Source organism: Protopterus annectens, chromosome 4.part1, assembly GCF_019279795.1.
Source record: "Protopterus annectens isolate FY-2018-M chromosome 4.part1, PAN1.0, whole genome shotgun sequence".
NCBI classification, from domain to species: domain Eukaryota; kingdom Metazoa; phylum Chordata; order Ceratodontiformes; family Protopteridae; genus Protopterus; species Protopterus annectens.
In genome coordinates this window covers 590,212,516-590,231,376 of record NC_056734.1, presented here as the reverse complement: position 1 = coordinate 590,231,376, position 18,861 = coordinate 590,212,516, and positions in this window count along the sequence as shown.

Sequence of the window (18,861 nt, the reverse complement as noted above, 5' to 3'; positions counted from 1 at the left end):
TCTTAGTTTATGGTCTGAGAGCTGAGCCTGTATCAGATCTACTTTTGTGACTCTTCCCAGCTTCCCATCTCCAGGAAGTTTGGTATCCTCTGACCGTGGTGCTTCACTATCAGCCTAGGTACTATCACTCACCTCTGCCCTTGCAGTCACTCTGTTCAAGGGAACATCAGTACCTTCCGGCAGTTGTGGCTCACCTTCAGGATCAATGCTACAGGGCATCTCCCTCACTGAAATAGCTACACCACCAACCCTGAATTCAGGTGTGCTGTCTGTGTGGGTCACCCCAAGGCTACCAGACCCACATGACTGTCTCCAAGCCTGATTGCATGTAACTGCATACACACAAGGTACTGCATTATCAAAATCATTCCCTATCAGGACATCTACATGGATATCATCAAACACACCTACTTGCTTGCTTCATTTTTCCACCTTCCCAGTCAAGGTGACCCCCAGACAAAGGCATTTAGAATGGGGTCCCACCTAAAGGTCTAACCAGAGTGGGCTGTCCAAGCAAGTGCTGCTCATCTTTATCCAATGCAGGCTTCACAATGGTTATGTTAGAGGCTGTGCGTCTCTTAGCAGTGGCCTTTTTTCCATCCACTAAGCTCAGATATAAACTCTGATAATAGTTTGGAACCCCTGTTGCCTCCGGACAACTTATCACTGGCATACTGCTATTCCCACTTGCTGACTCCCCCACCTTTTGTTTTCCACCTTGCCTCTGTGGACATCTGTGTGATACAAGGCCCCAGTGCTAACATTTAAAACATTTAACCCTTGATCCTAGCCATGTATGTGACATAGTTGTTTCCCCTGTTACTGGTGGACTCTGTTGGGGTAATTTAGGCTGCCCATCATGGATTCCCTTATATCCATGTGCAGCGTTGTGTATCCTCTTCCTTTGCAGTGATGCTCTGCTTGCTAAGTAGAGATCATCTTTCTCCCCCAACTCATCTGCAGAGTTATATTCTTGGTCTGACAAACAGATTCCATGTCCTCAGGCAAAGTGCTAAGGGCTTGTTCCCTCACCAAAAGGTCTATCAGCCTTTTGAAAGTGGTAACTTGGCACCCCCTCACCCACCTATGAAAGTAAGAGCTTACTTCAAGAATTTTAATTACATACACGTTCATCTGCCTTGAGTCTATGCTCACAAAACTTTTTTTTTTATGTTAGCTTCAGGTATTAACTGAAAACAATCTAGCAAACATTGTTTTACTTTAGCATAGTTTAAACAATCAGCATCAGTCAATTTGGAAGCAGCAGTTACAGCTTTACCATGGAGTAAGTGTGTCAGGAACCATACGCAGAACTCTTGGGTAACATCATACTGCTTACATATTCTTTTAAATATATGAATAAAACTATTAAAATCAGTATCATCTTTAAATTGTGGAATACATTTACTGACCTTTATTATTTCTGGGGTTTGGTCACTCCCTTCCTCATTACCTCCATGACTGGAAAAGAGTCAGTATCTCCATTTCATGCTCATGCTGTTTCTCCTTTTGTTCATCCTCCAAATGTCCTGATGCTGCAATTCCCTTTCTTCAGCCTCCAAATGTCACAGTCACTGTTCAGTCTCCAGTTCAAGTCTCTTTAACTCCAGATGGATTTTTAAGTCCTCTGAGGAAACAATGAACTATTCTGTTTCGGATGGCTGCACAGCCCCATCACAGGACTGGCTATCTCCCTGGTTGCTGGACTGTGAGGGAAGAGCACAAGGATGTTATAACTTATTTTTTTTTTTATAACTTCTTGTTTTTCTGGAGGCAATGCCCTTACTTATTAGATGAGCTATATGGAATGCCTTTCTTACCACTGTGGAGACATAGTGGTCAAAGGTAAGGTTGCTGTCAATGTGTGTGCCCAGGTCTCTCAACAGTGAGTGCATACTAAGGTGTTGCTATTGATGTGATAGTTAGCACGAACATTGCTTTTACCAAAAGGATTGATAATACATTTTTTTGCATTGAGTTTAAGGCCATGACTTAGGCAGCAATCACTTGCTTTTGTAAAACCCTCTTGTAGGATGTTGACATCATTTGAAGATTCTGTGACCACTCCCAGTTTGCAGTCATCAGCAAACTTTGTCAGCCACAAACCTTTAGTTTGTGCTTGTACTTTGGAGAAAGAGATTCCAAACAATAGAGGTCCCAAGAGTGATGCCTGTGGGACACCACTGGTTACAGGTCTGCTGTTGGATGTAGATTCCCTGTTTTGACTATATGAGTTCTATCAGTGAAACATTTAGTGGCCCATCTAACGATATAAGGGTTGATGCCTAGTTGGATGAGTTTATCAGTGATGTCTGAGTGGGGGATAGTGTCAAACACCTTGGCTAAGTCCAGGTAGGCTGTATGCAACAAATTTCCCTTCAGCCAGGGTCTTGGTGACTGTCTCAAAGAAGTCCACCAGGTTTAACAGTCATGATCTCCCTTTGGCAAATCCAAAATTAGTAGGGTCAAGTGTTTGGAAATTACCTATATATTTGCTGATTATGTCCATGATGATTCCATCCATGGCTTTGCAGATAAGGCTAGTCAGGCTAAAAGGTCTATAGTTCTCGGGATTAGTAGAAGCACCAACTTTGTGCAAGGGAATAACAGTGGCTGTTTTCCATTCAGCTCATACAAAGCCGGTGCTTAGACTATGATTGAAAAGAGTACCCAGTCGTATTGCTAATTCATGTTGGAGCCTGTCTAGGACATGGCGTGGGATGTTATCAGGTCCCATAAATGCTATGTTTTTGGCCTTACAGCATTTACAACCTGCTTTTTAGAGATACGAGGTAGGGGACAGGTGATTGGGATGTCATGACGTACATGTGGCAGGGACAGGGCAGTGAAGTTTTCATATAACCTGTCGGCCAATAGGTTAGCTATGTCCACAAACTCAGTATATGTGGTATCATTAACTACAAGTTTGGCACAAATCTGGGACTTTTCTTTTAGGTTACATATGTAACTATAAAATACCTTGTAGTTGTCTTTTGTTGAGGAACCTAATTTGGACTTGTAGTTTACTTTGCAGGACTTCACAAGAAGTCTTATTTGCTTGTTTAATCTGAGGAAGGAGTGTTTCCAATTTAGTAGGGCTCACTCCATTTTACTCTTCCTCTTATTGTAAAGCCTGTTAAAGGGAGTTGTCCACCAAGAAGGTTTGCTCTTCCTTGAGGACCTTGTTTTGGTCCTATCAGGTATGGCTGAGTATACAGGTGTTCGTATAAAGCATTTGTGTAGAGCTCGGCATAGTTGCCAGTTCCATCTGAAAGAGGAGGTACAGTGAAGCTATTTATACCATCCAGTAAGAGGTTATAATCTGCTTTGGAAAAGTTTTTTAGTTTAGTTGCTGCTGGGGGGGTCAAGTATGATAGTTATTTTGAATGAGACTGATTTGTGGCCAGATCTCACCAGGGAGGGCCTCACAGTGGAGGTGCTACAGTGGTCTGCCATATTGGTAAGCACCAGATCCAGGATGTTGGTACCCCTTGTGGGGGTGTCAACCAGTTGGTCCAAGGCATTGGAGTTAAGAAAGTTGAGGAACCTTTGGGCAAGTGAGTATGAGCACAAGTAATTTACCCAGTCAAAGGATGGGTAGTTAAAGTCATGCAAAATCATGGTGTTCGGATGTATCTTGATAGATTCAAGTAGATCCAAATAGGCAGAGTGGGTGTCCTGATTCATGGAGGGGGTCCACTAGCTGGCAATGACTAAATTGGTGTCCTACCAAGAGTTAATTGTACCTGAAGTGTCTCCAGGGATTCATACTATTTAACCAGTCGTGAGTGTATTTATCTTTAATGACTATTGATGTACTGCCTCCTTTAGTTTTCATGCCTTCAGGTTGAGGTCCGAACGTGTGGAAGAAGATGTAACCTGGTATGACTGGGGTGGTCTCCACAGCCTTGAACCAGGTCTCTGTGACTGCACAAATATCTGTGTCTTCCAAGAAGAAAACAGCTTCCAGTGAGTGCAATTTTGAGTTGAGACTCCTAGCATTTAGCAGCATAACCTTGAGGTTGTTTTTTGATGGAGTTTTACATTGGGAATTTTGTACTTGAGACACTGCCTAAAAAAGGCACTACGGAAGTGGCAAGAGCTTTAGCCAGTAGACAATATCCAAGGGATGACAGATGCAGACCATCTCTGGCAAAGCATTGAGGTCTGAAAATCATGTCTTCCCATGCTTACAGAGTGGATCCCCTTAGAATGACACCAGAAGCTAAGCCAATTATCAAAGTCAATCATTTTCCGTTTGTATTGAGGCATCATCCTAGGTGAAGGTAAAATGCTGCTTAAGGCTAGGGACATAAATGCCTGAGATACATAGTCTGCGAGCTCAGTCATGTCTCTCTTCATATAGTCCAGAGAGGTATGTCTCAAATCGTTCACACCAACAAAGACTATGATGGAGTCATAACAGTACCTGTTGTTGAGAGACTTGAGTGAATGTGTGATATGCTGTCTCTGGCACTTGACAGGCAGCTGACTGTGACCTTTTCCTTATCTAGCCTAGTGAAGGAAAATCAGTGTGTCTCACAATGGAATCACCTATGACTAATATGTTTGATTTTGTGTTTTGTCTTTAGGGTTTGACCAGTGAGACACTGGTGCATGAGCTATTATGTGTAATGTGTTCTGCAAAGGAAGTATTATGTGTAGCGTGCTTGTGTTTGTGTTTGGGAGGTGTCTGGTGTTTAGGTTTGTTTTGGGTGAGGACCTCTGCATATGTAGGTATGTGTGATGTGTCTGGAAGCTGGCAACCCAGGCATTGTCATATGTACTGACTGGTGTGTGAGAGAGTATGGATTCAAGGTTCTTACCTCATTCACTCCGATGCAGCTCAGGAAGTTTAGACTGTAACTTCCAATGGGTGGAGCTTAAGCCTTTTGGCAGAATCAAATTATGTCTTCACATTTCAAACAAATGTTCATACCTATGGAACCATAGGGGTTATGAAAGAAGTATAAATGACAAACCCTTCAGCACAAACTATTATTTATAGTGTTAGTATTCTTTAGGTACTAGTTTGTAAACAGAATTTTATAAGACACAATAAACACAGTAACAATTACATTTGTAATATTTTGTAAACAACTTACAATATCTCAGCAACCACTCAAGTTGCACATATACTGTCAGCTCTATTTTATTTATCTAGATGAACGCTTTCATATGTGGCTAAGGAGTTCTATCTGTGTTACTTGGTAGTTGAGATATTTAGAGAAATGTGAAAATTATATCTATCTAAATTAATATAATAAAAACAACAGTCAACATCTCTTTACCTGCACTAGACAGAGGCCAACTATTAATGCAGTTGTGTTTGCCATTGTGTAAGCTGTAAGATGAACTCTTTTTAAAGCCTTATACATAGCATGGTTTTGGAATTATTGATGCAAATATGAGCAAGCAATATTTGATGTTTAGAGGTGTCAGTAGGAGTTAACTGCCAATGCACCTGGAGGCGTCACTCAGATGTAATATAGTTGCATCACTCACATGTTGTGATTGTGTGGACTAGGAGTAAAGGATTGTAAGGGAACATGAGACAGTTGTTACATTGCCTCAGGATGCCCATGTCGACCAAGCTGGCTGGAGAAACTGCAGGAAATTGTGCGTCCATAGTGATAGCTAAATTTATATGATCAGGAAAAGAGATCACGCTTAGGAGTGGGTAGTGGGTGAGAGATGTGATGGTACTTCTGAGACTAGGCTTAGTGTTCCACCTGACAGTAGAGCAGGGTTGCAAAAAACCTCTGGAGGACCAAAGCAAAGTGCTAAGGGAAAATTTAACAAATAAAACGTTTGCGTCTATAACCACCAATGGTAACCACCACTATGCGGCAGTACACAATGGAGCACTATAAGCAAACAAGTGCAAACATGAGGCTTAAATAAAACAAGAAAAATACCCTTTTTAGTTCAAACTAACCAATAACAATGCTCTCTCTCAGCTCTAGTCCAATCATCCTCGATTAGATTGGGCCCAGACAGCACTCTCCTCCCACAAGGGTGCGGAAGGGCCTTCACCAGCAAAGGTAGCTTCAAGTTGATGCTCAAAAGTTGCAAAACAGACCCAAAAATAGCAAACATGGAACTGGGCAGTGCTACAGCTGAACTAGTACAGTGTGGAGTAAAATGTGACAACAATAGTTCAGACAATTCAAACAGATAATGAGATGTAAATACAAATTAAAAGTGCAATATAGAGCAAAAACAGACACGTATAGTTAGTAGGAAGCAAAAGATGCCGCAGATATTTTAGTATCTCAGTGAAGAGATGGTTTTAGTGCTACTGAACAGTCTAAATTTAGCAAGTCTGAATCTAACCTATGCTATAAAATGCAGAAGTACTAGAAATTCTAATTGCATAAAATCACAGTCACAACAGCAGAAAGCAGTTTAAATAATGTAGAAATTCACCAGCAATTCCCAGCATAGAAGGGTGTAGGCCATACTCTCCCACCACAAGAGTCTAGACGACAACTCTTCCTAATGTAAAACATCCGGTTTTGGTGCACAAGTGCTTAAGCCAGAACATAAACACTTCAGAATAACAGACACAATAAGCCTTCAACCAGCAATTTCCATCTAGAAGGGTGAAAGCTATCTCTCTTCTGCCACAAGAGTTTAGACCACAAATGCTTCTAATGTAAAGTAACTGGTTTGGAACCCAAGTGCTTACACCAGAATATAGACATGTACAATAACAGACACAATAAGCCTTCACCAGCAATTCCGAGCTTAGAAGGGTATAGGCCACACTCGCCTGCCACAACAGTGAAGACCACAACCCTCTCAATGCAAAGCAACTGGTTTGGAGTCCAAGTGCTTAAACAAAAACCAAGACACTTCCAGAATAACAGGCACAATCAGTCTTCAACCAGCAATTCCAAGCTTAGAAGGGTGTCGGCTATACTAACCTGTCACGAGAGTCTAGACCACAAATATTTCTAATGTAAAATAACTGGTTTGGAACCCAAGTGTTTAAACCAGAACAAAGACACTTAGAACAACAGGCACAATAGGCCATCACCCAGCAATTCCCTGCAAAGAAGGACAGTGGATACCCTCTCCTTCCACAAGAGTGTAGAGCACAAACCTTCTTAATGCAAAATAACTGGCCTGAAGACCAAGTCCTTTTTCTAAAACTAAGGCACTTAGAGTAACTGCTGCAATTTACTCAGGCTAATAACAAGCAGTAATAAATGCAGCATAATAAATGCAATTAAACACTTTAAGAGCAAGCAGTAAAAGCAAGATAAAGTAATAAAATAGGAAGAGACACAAAAACAGTAAATGCAGCTGAATAAAATGCTTTTTTAGTTAAGTAGAAAGGGAGAAAACAGAAGATAATTCAAGGTTAAGAAACTAATGAGGTGGACCTTCCAAAATGATTCAATGTACACAATAGAAGGAGCTGATGCAATGGGACTAGGATGACTGTCCAATGTCAAATTTATAGTAGAGTCAGGCAACTCAAAAGCCACCAAGTTTTAAGAACATGACAAAAATAAATGACTAATTCTATATGATTGTTGCAGTTTAGGAGAGGAATGAGAGTTAGTCCAAGATATTTTGCTTGGCAACATTGGGGTTGTGATTATTTTTGTTATCCATCAGAGTAATTTGATTTAGGGATGACAGTTTGTTGGGGGTGTGTGGAAAACATTAGTTTATCAGGGTTAATCAGGAGTTTATCAGTAATCCTTGTACAAAGTTAACAGCAATTATCATGTCGCCTCAGCTGCAGTTTGCCTGCTACCTTGCGGCTTTCTTTAAGAATAATGTCATCAGCACATATGATTACATGAAGATTTGATAGGTGTGATGCAAGGATATTTAAGAATGGGGAGGTGAGCAGAGGGCCCAGAACCAAACCCTGTGGTACTACAGTATTAAGTGCACCAATGTCAGAGAGTGTAGTGTTGGAAGTATCTATTTTTAAATAATCTGAAAACCATGAAACTGTCTTATCTTCAAAGCTGATTCTAGCTCATTTGTTGCATAACAGGTCTTGATTTACAGTCTCAAAATCCAAATAAAAAGCAGGGATTAGGGTTCTGTCATTGATACTGGTGAATATAGAATCAATGACAGTAAATTTGGCTGTGGCAGTACCGAATACATTATATAAGCCATGCTGCTGGTCATTGAGTAGGCCTTAGATATTACTGTGTTTAAGTAGCTGCTTGTACAGGAGTTTTTTTTTTTTATTTTAATTAAAAATGGCAGAGATATGAGCTAGGCCAGTAGTCCTTCATGGAGGAAAGGGAGAATATTTTTAGTGAAGGAACTGTTTGAGTGTTTAAATGCTGGTGGTACAATGCCAGTTGTTGAGGATACATTAACCTACTGCTTGTGTATATTTATTGTCTGTTATTAACCTACTGCTTGTGTATATTTGTCTGCTATTAAACATATCATCGTTACTGGAACACTTGGTCTATTTTGTGGACTGCTGTGGGAATTTGGCCTCAGGTGTGGTGTTTTGCTTACTACATTAAAATATGTGCACATGGCTTAGCATTTTTTTCTGCTGATGAAGTTTTCTAAATCTGGCACTTAATTAAGTACTGTTTTTTTATCTGATTCTGCAGGCAGCTGAACTGGAACAAAAAAGCTCATATGTAGAATTTAGATGTTGTTTGTCTTGTTTGTGTTTTTGGCTTTTCCTGGTTAGGGGTCGCCACAGCAGAACTCCGGTCCACTAATGATTGGCAGTAGATTTTTTTATGGTGCCGAGTTGCCAGCCCGATGCCCAACCTTCAGCGAAGGCACGCCCATTCACGCATGTCCTTCGGAAGCCACTCAACCATGAGGAGAACCTCTTGCTGTGAGGCAACAACGCTACCACTGTACCACCGTGGCTTATTTACCACCGTGGCTTATTTGCCACCAATGCTTATTATGTTAGAATTTAGAAGTAATATCAATAAATTTTATTTACTCTGAAATGAAAATATCTCAGATAGAGGTAGATTTTAACCAAACAAAACATTTTTGTCAGTGATGTGATAAATAGTTAGAGATGCATATGATTTTTTCACCTTCATGTCTGTCTAATGAAACAAGAGTTATCTAACTGAAGGCAGTAGAACAGCATGTATAATCTATATCACTGTCAACACTCATTCACTACTCTCACCTACAAACTGCATTATCCTAAAAATTTAATAACTCTTTCACTCTACCTCTGTGCTCAGTCTTCACTCACATTATATAGCATTAGCTCAACAAGGAATCACATAGCCATGGAAGTTTAACATGCATTGATTGAAGATGCATAAGTTCCAGTATTAGTTCTAAGACAAAATCCTTCCAATTTCAAGACAGCACCATTGGCATAAATAACATTGCTCTATGCTCGGACATTGTATAAAGGCTCAAGAGTTGATACTAAAGGGAATAAATGATCATAAACTGAAAGGAAACAACCTAAAGAGATGTTCCATGAATAGAAAATTTGCCTCAAAAGCAAAATGCATATGATGAATTAGATATAGCATATATTTATCAGCATGCATAAAATTATTTCTACAATGCAATAAACATGAGAAATGACTTTGTCTTTTACTGCTTCTGACATGTTTTTAAGGTATAAAAGAGTAAAGTTGCTTATTGCCATTCTAAGACTCTTAAATACAAGTCCCATAATTACAAAACAAACTAAATAAATAAATAATAAACATAAAATAAAGTAATAATATAGTAGTATAACAAAGTGTGATATCAAGCAACCCTGTTTTTCTTAAGCAGGGGTGGAAGCTTCCCTGCATCTCCCATTATGGAGACAAGCCTACTTGACCCTCTGACCTTATATATGACCTCTAATGTTGCATACATTGGAAAAAATGGAATACTGTGAGAAACAGACATCTCAGACTTATTATACATAAGTCTACATTTTCAATCATTTTGCCCTATTATTCCAGGACTTGCACAAATGAGTCTCAGAATATAAAATGGTTACCACGGAGGCATAAACAACAAAGCCACTCTTAATCTCTGATTTTAATATCTGTGCTCTTACTATTTCTGACAATAAGTAAACAGGATATTAAAAAAAAAAAAAGATTTATCTATCAACTTCAAAATCTTTCTGTGGAATATCTGTTGACTCTTATAATTTATTTTTTGGTCATTTGGCCTTTCCCCAGAGTCTGCATTTACTTACACTCAAGCAACAAAGCTGACCAAGAGGAACTTGTCAAACTTATCTTGAAATCACAATTAATGAAGGCATAAAATAACTCCCCTAAAGGATATTCAGGGCCACATAGACTAGATGATGAAGTACATGCCTGATTTCCAGAACTGTTTCTGCCATTGCAAATTATGAATGAAGCAAAGTAATTAAAAAAACAGTAATTCCTAAAGCAGGAATAGATAGCACTTTATTTTAAACAAAGAGCAAAACGCCCTTTAAACAAAGAGCAAAAAGCCCTAAATCAGGATTATTGCTTCCATACTTGGTATCTATGAAACATTGGACCTTTAGTACCCGATAACTCATAGAATTCTAAGCCTTTTCTGATTAATCAAGAGAAAGAAATACATGCACCATACAAGCACTTTATAGGGTTATACAGGTTAAATTACTGTAAGATAATTCTGCCAAACTGAAATTTAAGTTACTGCACAAAATATTAGTTACAGAGTTTCTGGAAGCAAGACACTTAATATGTAAAATGCATTGTTGTGATGTATTCAGTGGAAAAAAATGCAGAAGGAATGTAATAAGTTTTGAAAGGGAAATTGAATGAAAAACCCCATTTAACATCAACATATGGGTTCACAAGATTAGGAGGATATATTGCCATAAGATCAAGATACTTAAGTAAGGCAAAACTAAACAAATGTAAGAAATAGAAATGATTTAAAAACTGAGATAAACAAACTGGACAGACTAAATATATTATGAGACAAAACAAAAAACAATTTGAAGAATTTTTTTATAAAGGTATTGTATAGATTCTACAATTTATTTGAAAACACAATAGATTATTGATATATTTACAAAGAGGGTGATGTATTCTCCTAGCGGCATCCAGGTAACTTTGGATACAGAGATTAAATTAGATTATACTGACACTGATCTATGCAAACTGGACTCAAAGTAAGGACAGAGAGGAGACAAAATTACATTACCATAATACTTGATATCCATTAGATCTTTAAACTATGGGGAGATTTCTCAAGATTGTAGAAATGTACATGTTAAACATATCTTTAAGGAAAAGGGGAGTAAAACAAATCCAGGCTCATACAGACCCACAAGTTTACTTTCTTGTTGTAGAAAAATAATGGAAAAGGTTATTTTGGATAAATTATTATCAGAATTAGAAAGGTTGGGATTTACAGTTATATGATAACATAGTAACAGCTATAAATGAAAAACTGTGCTGTGGTGTAATTTATATAAACTTAATTTCAGCATTTGATAGTGTCATGCACAAAACACTGATCAAAAGATTAGAAAATCTAGATATTCATATAAACCTAATAAGATGGATAGATGCATGGGTAAAATATGAAATGACAAGTAAAATACAGCAATTGGATAAGTGAAATTTTAGGTTACATTCAGGGTGTCCTAGAGGACTCTCTTCTAGGCCATTACTTGTTTAGATTGTATATTTTAATCTATCTCTTTCATCTGACATATTGTACAGTCTCTTTGCAGATGACTTAAAATTGGATAAATTGATGACATATGTTAAATATAGGGCATGCTTTCAAATAAATTTGACCAAATTTATAATTTGAGCACAGAAGAATAACACTGATAAATAAATCAAAAACTAAGCATATGAGACTTGGAAGACATAAGCTGAAGGGTGAATACTTAATATAGCACGCAGTATTTAAAGTTGTAGATTAATTTAAGGACCTGAGTATATGAATAGATCCATCTTTGGGTTTTTCTAATCATATCAACCAATGGATTATTAAAACTATAGGCTGTATAAAACGATGTATACAATCTAGCAAATCCAAAATGATGAAATCATTGTTTGTAAGTTGATTAGATCCAAACTAGTGTACAGAATGGCAATATGGAAACCTTATAAGAAAGAAAGCATAAATAAGTTGGAAAGGGTGCAGTGGAAATATACTAATGGCATTCACAGATGTGAAAATTAACGTTATTACGAAAGATTAAAATATCAAAACTTGTCTCGTAGATATTTAAGAGGAGCAATTGTCCTGGTGTATATGGCATGTAGAAACAGCTACCTCTGGAATGTTTGGAGCTATCAAAGAGCGGTAGAGAATCAACAGACAGTCTTTGCAGAAGATCATATAAGAATGAGAGATGTATTAATTGGTTTATTGAGAGAGTAGCCAATATATTAGTATAAACTATATTATATTAAAGCAAGCTCTTGTTTAGGTATTTTAAAAAATCTGGACACGTATTATGAGAATAATTGTTTTAGTACGACAGACTTAAAGTCCATTATTTTCCATGCCCGAAAAATTTGTATGTATGTTTATATGTGTAAGAAAAAAAATTAGCAGAAATTATTTATTATGATGGCAATGCCTTTAATGTCATTAAATCACAATTCAAAATATAGCATATTATACTGAAAGGAAAATACTCCAAATATAACTTTCTGAGTTTTATCAACATATTTACATGTATCAGGCATATACAGTTCAGACAGACAGCAGCAGCACCAATGTTATCCTGCCAACTGGCTCATGTCTGAATATTTTCTTTTCAATATGCTTACAAAAATATGGCAAGTCTAAATACTTCTATAATTAACATTATAAACACCACTAGGTGACTATCTAAGTGTAAACATTTCTGTGCATACATCAGCGATGGTATTTTCCTGCACCATTTAAGGGTTTCAACAAGTAACATACAAACATTTGTAAATTATTTTATGTTGGCAGTGTTAACGCAGATATTGAAAAATAACAGAGCATAAGAATCATCAAAAACTGATAAGCAGTACATAATGCAAGACCAGAAAGAACTAGTGTTTGCTTCACAAAACAGTCTGTTCAATACCAAACCTTCAATACATGGAGTATAGTGATCCAGCTTATATGAAGGGGCAGGTTGAGTTAGCCATCACTTTGGAGGTTCATTAATTTTAAGTCTGAAATGTCTACATATTGTCATCTCCAGAAAACTATGGCATTTGAGCTGTCAATCAGCGACTGTGCAGGTTGATGGTTGTAATAATTTCTAATCTTTCTTATTTGAGATAGTTTTACATTGCAACAATTAGGCTACAATCTCTTTTTTATAGTTTTTGTTTGTAGGGTTATCATTATGTATGTTTTTGGGAACAGTAGTTTTTTATAGGCTGAATATAGTTAACAGTTATATATTTTCTCTAATGTCTATAGTTTGTGACTTGATTGTTTAATCAGGCAGGAGGTTTTTGAAGTCTATCATCAATAGATTAAGCTGCCTAAGAAAGGTAATATTAGTGGCATGAGGCTGGTTGATGTAAGTCTTACCTTTAACAAACTCTAGAGTTAATTCTAATGTTAACCTCGGACTTCTAGATAATTTAAGTTATACTCCAGTCACTTAATTAGGTGATAAACTCCACTTCAATATTACAAAGGTTTCATTGGTTTATTCTCATCATATAAAATGGTAAAAAATAAATAAAATGTGTAAAGGTTTTATGTGCTACTTTCCTAACTATACGAGCAGATGTTTAGAAAGGATGGCCATAACAATTATTAGTGGTTTAGGAGTTATGTTTTAGTGTTGAGTGTTACTGTATAGCTTTGAGGGCATTCTCTTTCCCTTCAACATTGCTTTAATGAACCTTGGTTGCCCAGTTCCTTCTGTGGTGTCAAAGCTTCAGGACATTGGAGGTTGCTTCTCAGGTTGTGTACACGTGTCCTGTGCACACTTGGGCTGTGAGGATTTCCCAGATTCTTCATTTCATGTTTGTCCTGGCAGTTATTAATGTAAGTACAAACTAGCAGGAGAGTTTTTTTTTAATTTGATGACTAAAATTGTATCATACTTTCTCAGCTGCTCCCATGTTATTGGGCATTTTTATATGACAAACTTTTAGCACTGTCATGATAATCCCTTCCATAACTGATGACATTTATCACAAAATTTATCACAAAAGGTAGTGATTACATTTAATAAATAATACAATAAGCAGTTATAGACTTAACTGTATACAGCTAAATATAATTAATTTACATTCTGTTATTTTGTCAATACAGTGCTTTTGGTCTTCTTCTTTATATAGTATTATTGAGGAGGGATGGTTGAGAAGGTGGAATAAGCAAGCTAGCGAGGATGTTAATTATATTTCTAACATTGTTTTCTTTCCTTCTTTAAAAAAACATGAGTTCTCCAGCTCCTCAAATGTCATTGGGCAAGAATGTTTTTTAAAGTGGAAGTGCTGCTTCATGAAGTAGAAACTGAAGGGAGTTGCAAAAGCCAAGTGGGTTTAAAAGAGTAAGGAATCCCATGAGTTCAGATGGACAACCCGTGATCAATGCACCTTGAAAAAGTTGAGATGCAGAGTCAGGAGTGGTTTGGCGGGTGTAACTGATGCATAACTCACTATAGGATCACCATTGTTACATACAGTGGTGGAGGAGGAAAGTAATGATACAGGTAATGCTGCTGGGTTAGGGAGTGGTTTAGTAAATCAGTCTGCAGGGGACTACTTAGAAGATTTGGTAGAGGTACTCAATGAAGAGGGTAGGGTAAGACTATTTGATTTAGTTATAGAGAAAGGTTTCAGCTCCTCATGGGGAAATCTAGTGGATAAGGTAGACAATAACCAATAAAGGAATAACAGATTTTCTTAAGTCAGAACATTTAGGTTTTGGGTGATAAGGGCTCAAATGAGTTGGAAGAGATACATGATTTGAAACTGATCCTGGAGCAGCTGTTAGCTCCAGTGGACAAGAGTGGTGCTAGCATAGGGATGGGTTCCCAAGATGACTTGGTTCCTGGAGCTCATATCACTACTCATATTCCTGAACTGATCAAGGCATACCTCTCAGCAAATTTTCACAGAATGTCCAGATTTTTGCCTTATACTTTTATAGGTTCATAGATTCATAGGTAGGTACTAGGCTATCAGCTCAAGGGCCTACGTAAGCCTAGCCAATAAGGTTCCCTGGCTTATGCCACCCAAGAAAGTTATTTTCCTGTGCCCCTGTCAAGCAGAGCCTCAGATGTGAACCCCGGGCTGTATTTACTATTTCCCATCCACTCATCAAGATTTTTCTTGGAGTGCTAATGAGGAACTTTGCTTGACATAGATGGGTAGCTTGTTCCAGAGTATGGGAAGTCTCTGGGACAGGAATCTATCCCTCCAGCATGTCCTGTTTATTGTGGTGACAAGGTTTAGGTCTTTAGAGCATGTAGCTCGGAGGGATTGGGATTTCTGATTTCTTTAGGTGTAGCATGTCCAACAGCTTTGGGTTTGACATAGCTTTATATGTTAGGCAGAGATCACCTTGGAGTAGGCGATATGCTATGGAGTAAAACTGGAGTTTTTTGAGATGGTCAATGTAGGGCATCTGTTTGAGGCCAGTAATCCTCTTTGTGAGGTACTTCTGTGGCCTTTCCAGCTGCTGCAGATGTCATGTGAGGTACATTCCAAAAGGGGCATTGTACTCTATAATGGGTCTAATGAGTGTCGAGTAGAGGGGAACAATGACCTCTTTTTTCCTGGATGAGAACCCTTTTATGATGAGGTGTACCATGTAGAAGGATTTCCTGGCTACTGTGATGATGTGATTATCAAAGGAGAGACTACTGTCCATCTGGGTCCCAAGGTCTCTTATGAATCATTCAGTGTTAAGTAGGCTGCCGCATATGTGGTAGTTCATGCGTACATAGTTTTTACCAAAGGGGATGACAAAGCACTTTTTTGCATTGGGCTTGAGGCCATGGCCCTGACACAAGGCCTCTGTCTCAGTGAGCCCCTCCTGTAGGATGTCCACATCATTTGGGGACTCAACTATGGCTCCTAGTTTGCAGTCATCTGCAAATTTCATTAGCCAAAGGCCTTCTGTGTTAGCCTGTACTTCAGATAAGTAATTACCAAACAGGAGAGGTGTCAGGACTGAACCCTGTGGTACTCCACTTGTCACTGGTTTGAAGTCAGATTTGGAGTCTGTAACTTTTTCAGTGTGGGTTCTGTCAGTGAGCCAGTTGGCAACCCATCTTGTGATGTAGGGATTTATGCATAGTTTAGTGAGTTTAGCTATAATGCCAGAATGTGGGATGGTGTCAAAAGCCTTGGCGAGGTCAAGATAGGCTGTGTGAACCACCTTACCCTCATCTATGGCTTTGGTGACTGCCACAAAGAAGTCATTCAGGTTCAGGAGGCATGATCTGCCTTTCAAAAACCCGAACTGGGTGGGGTCCAAAGTTTGGAGATAACCAATGTCTTTGTTTATGAGTTCCATGATGATATGTTCCATGACCTTACATACCAAGCTCATCAGGCTAATAGGGTGATAGTTCCCGGGATCACTGGTGGCTCCCCCTTTGTGGAGTGGGATAACTGTTGCTGTACACCATTCAGTGGGCACAAAGCCTGATGTGAGACTATGATTGAACATGGTGCTTAGATGGGGAGCCAGTTCGCTCTGAAGTTCGTGTAAAACGCAGCCTGGGATGTTGTCCGGTCCCATGTATGCTGTGTTTTTGGCTTTAGAGAGTGCAGCTTTTACCTGTGTAGTTGTGATTACAGGGACTTGGCATTATTCCTGTATAGATATGGACCCTTTAAGGGGTGAGTGGGGGGTAAGTTAACACTGAACCTATCTCCCAGGATGTTTGCAATATCATTTTTTTCTGTATTTTTCGAGCCTTCGTGCTGTAACTCAGAGCAGATCTGGGTGTTGCTATTGACATTCTTGACATAGCTATAGAATGCTTTGTGGTTGTCCCTTGAATCAGTAGTGATTTTGTTTTTGTAGCTAGCTTTGATGGATCTTATAAGGGATCTCAGCTTCTTAATAAGACTGACCATGGAACTCCTCCACTCATAGGATTTTACTCTCTTTTGCAACAGTTTCTCCCTTCTGTTGTAGAGTTTGTTTATAGCAGGGGACCACCAGATTTGGAGGATAGCATCTTGGATCTGTTTGGGATAGCACGATCCATGCACTCGTGTAAATGCTTATAGAGTGCATCTGTGTAGGATTCAGCAGTTGTAACTGTATTGTCCATCTGCATGGGTGTCATGAAGTTCGCCACTTCTGTCTTAATAAGCATGAAGTTGGCATTAGAGAATTTTTTTACCATGGTTTCCTTAATAGGGGGTGGGGACGGGATGTCGATAGCTAGGGTGATTAGCTTATGGTCAGATCTGACCAATGAGGAGTTGACTTCTGGTGTGGAACACCGGTCACTCATGTTGGTAATGACTAGGTCTAGGATATTGTTGACCCTGGTGGGGGTGTGGCTAAGTTGATCCAGGGCATTGGAATTTATGAATTCCAGAAAGCGTTGAGTGAAGGAGTTGGTACATGAGTAGTTTTCCCACTTAATGGTGGGGTACTTTAAATCACCCATTATTAGGGTGTTTGGTTAAACCCTAATATTTTCCAGTATATCAAGAAAAGAGGAGTGGGAATCCTGGGGCATGATGGGGGATCAATAGCAAGCTACAATTTGGATTGCAGTTTTGCCTGGAGTTAGTTGCACTTGGCTAACCTCAGATGCATTATGCTGAGCAACTAGCATGGAGGTGTGGATATCCTTAATGAATATGGACACACCTCCACCTTTGGTGTTCTGGTCCAGGTTAGGTGGCCAAAAAGTGTGGTATGAGTTATAGCCTGGTAATGCAGGGGTGCTTTCTGTAGCCTTGAACCAGGTCTCAGTTACTGCACAGATATCAATGTTCTCCATTTTAAAGAGTGCTTCGAGGGACTGCATTTTGAGATTTAGACTTCTAGCTTTGAGTAGCATTACCCTCAGTTTTTGCTTGCCTGTTCCTGTTACGGTAGTGAATTTGTCATTTGAACCTTGCCTAAATAAGGCACTATACGGTCAGCAAGAGCCTTAGCCAGTATCAGTTCCTTATAAAATTTGCAGCAAGTGCCTTAGCCAGTATCCATTCCTTGTAAAATTTGCATTTTTCTCATAAATTACAGAAGATTAAAGTCTGTAAATAATGACACGTGTTTGAGTTTCAGCCTTTATATTTTTAAGCAAATGCACACAAACATGAAACATATTATTTTAGCAACTTTCTAATTTTATAAGAGCAATATCTAAAATCTGTCCCTATTTTTGGGTATTTGTCCCCACACTATTTCAGACTTTGTCCAGGTTTCTTGATCTAAGAGGTTGAGAGGTATGAATCAATGACAAGATTATTCAAAGGGATTCCTCTGAAATATTCAAATTATTGGAGTTAGAAGGCATTCATCAGTTGTTAGAAGTCAATAATACAGGTGCATATGCCTATTTAGCAGCTCTTGCAGCTGTAGGCAAAAAAAAAAAAAAAAAAACTATATATGTATATATATATATATATATATATATATATATATATATATATATATATATATATATATACATATATATATATAAATATATATATATATATTTATATTGCTCTTCCAGCTTTTCCCGGTTAGGGGTCACCACAGCGGAACTCCGGTCCACTAATGATTGGCAGTAGATTTTTACAGTGCCAAGGTGCCAGCTCAGTGCCCAATTTTCAACGAAGGCATGCCCATTCACACATGTCTTTTGAACACCACTCGGGTGTTCCAGTTTCCTCCCACATCCCAAAGACGTGCTGTAGGTGGTTTGGACACTCTAAATTGGCCTTAGTTGTGAGTGCGTGCATGTGTGTGTGCTATCTGTGG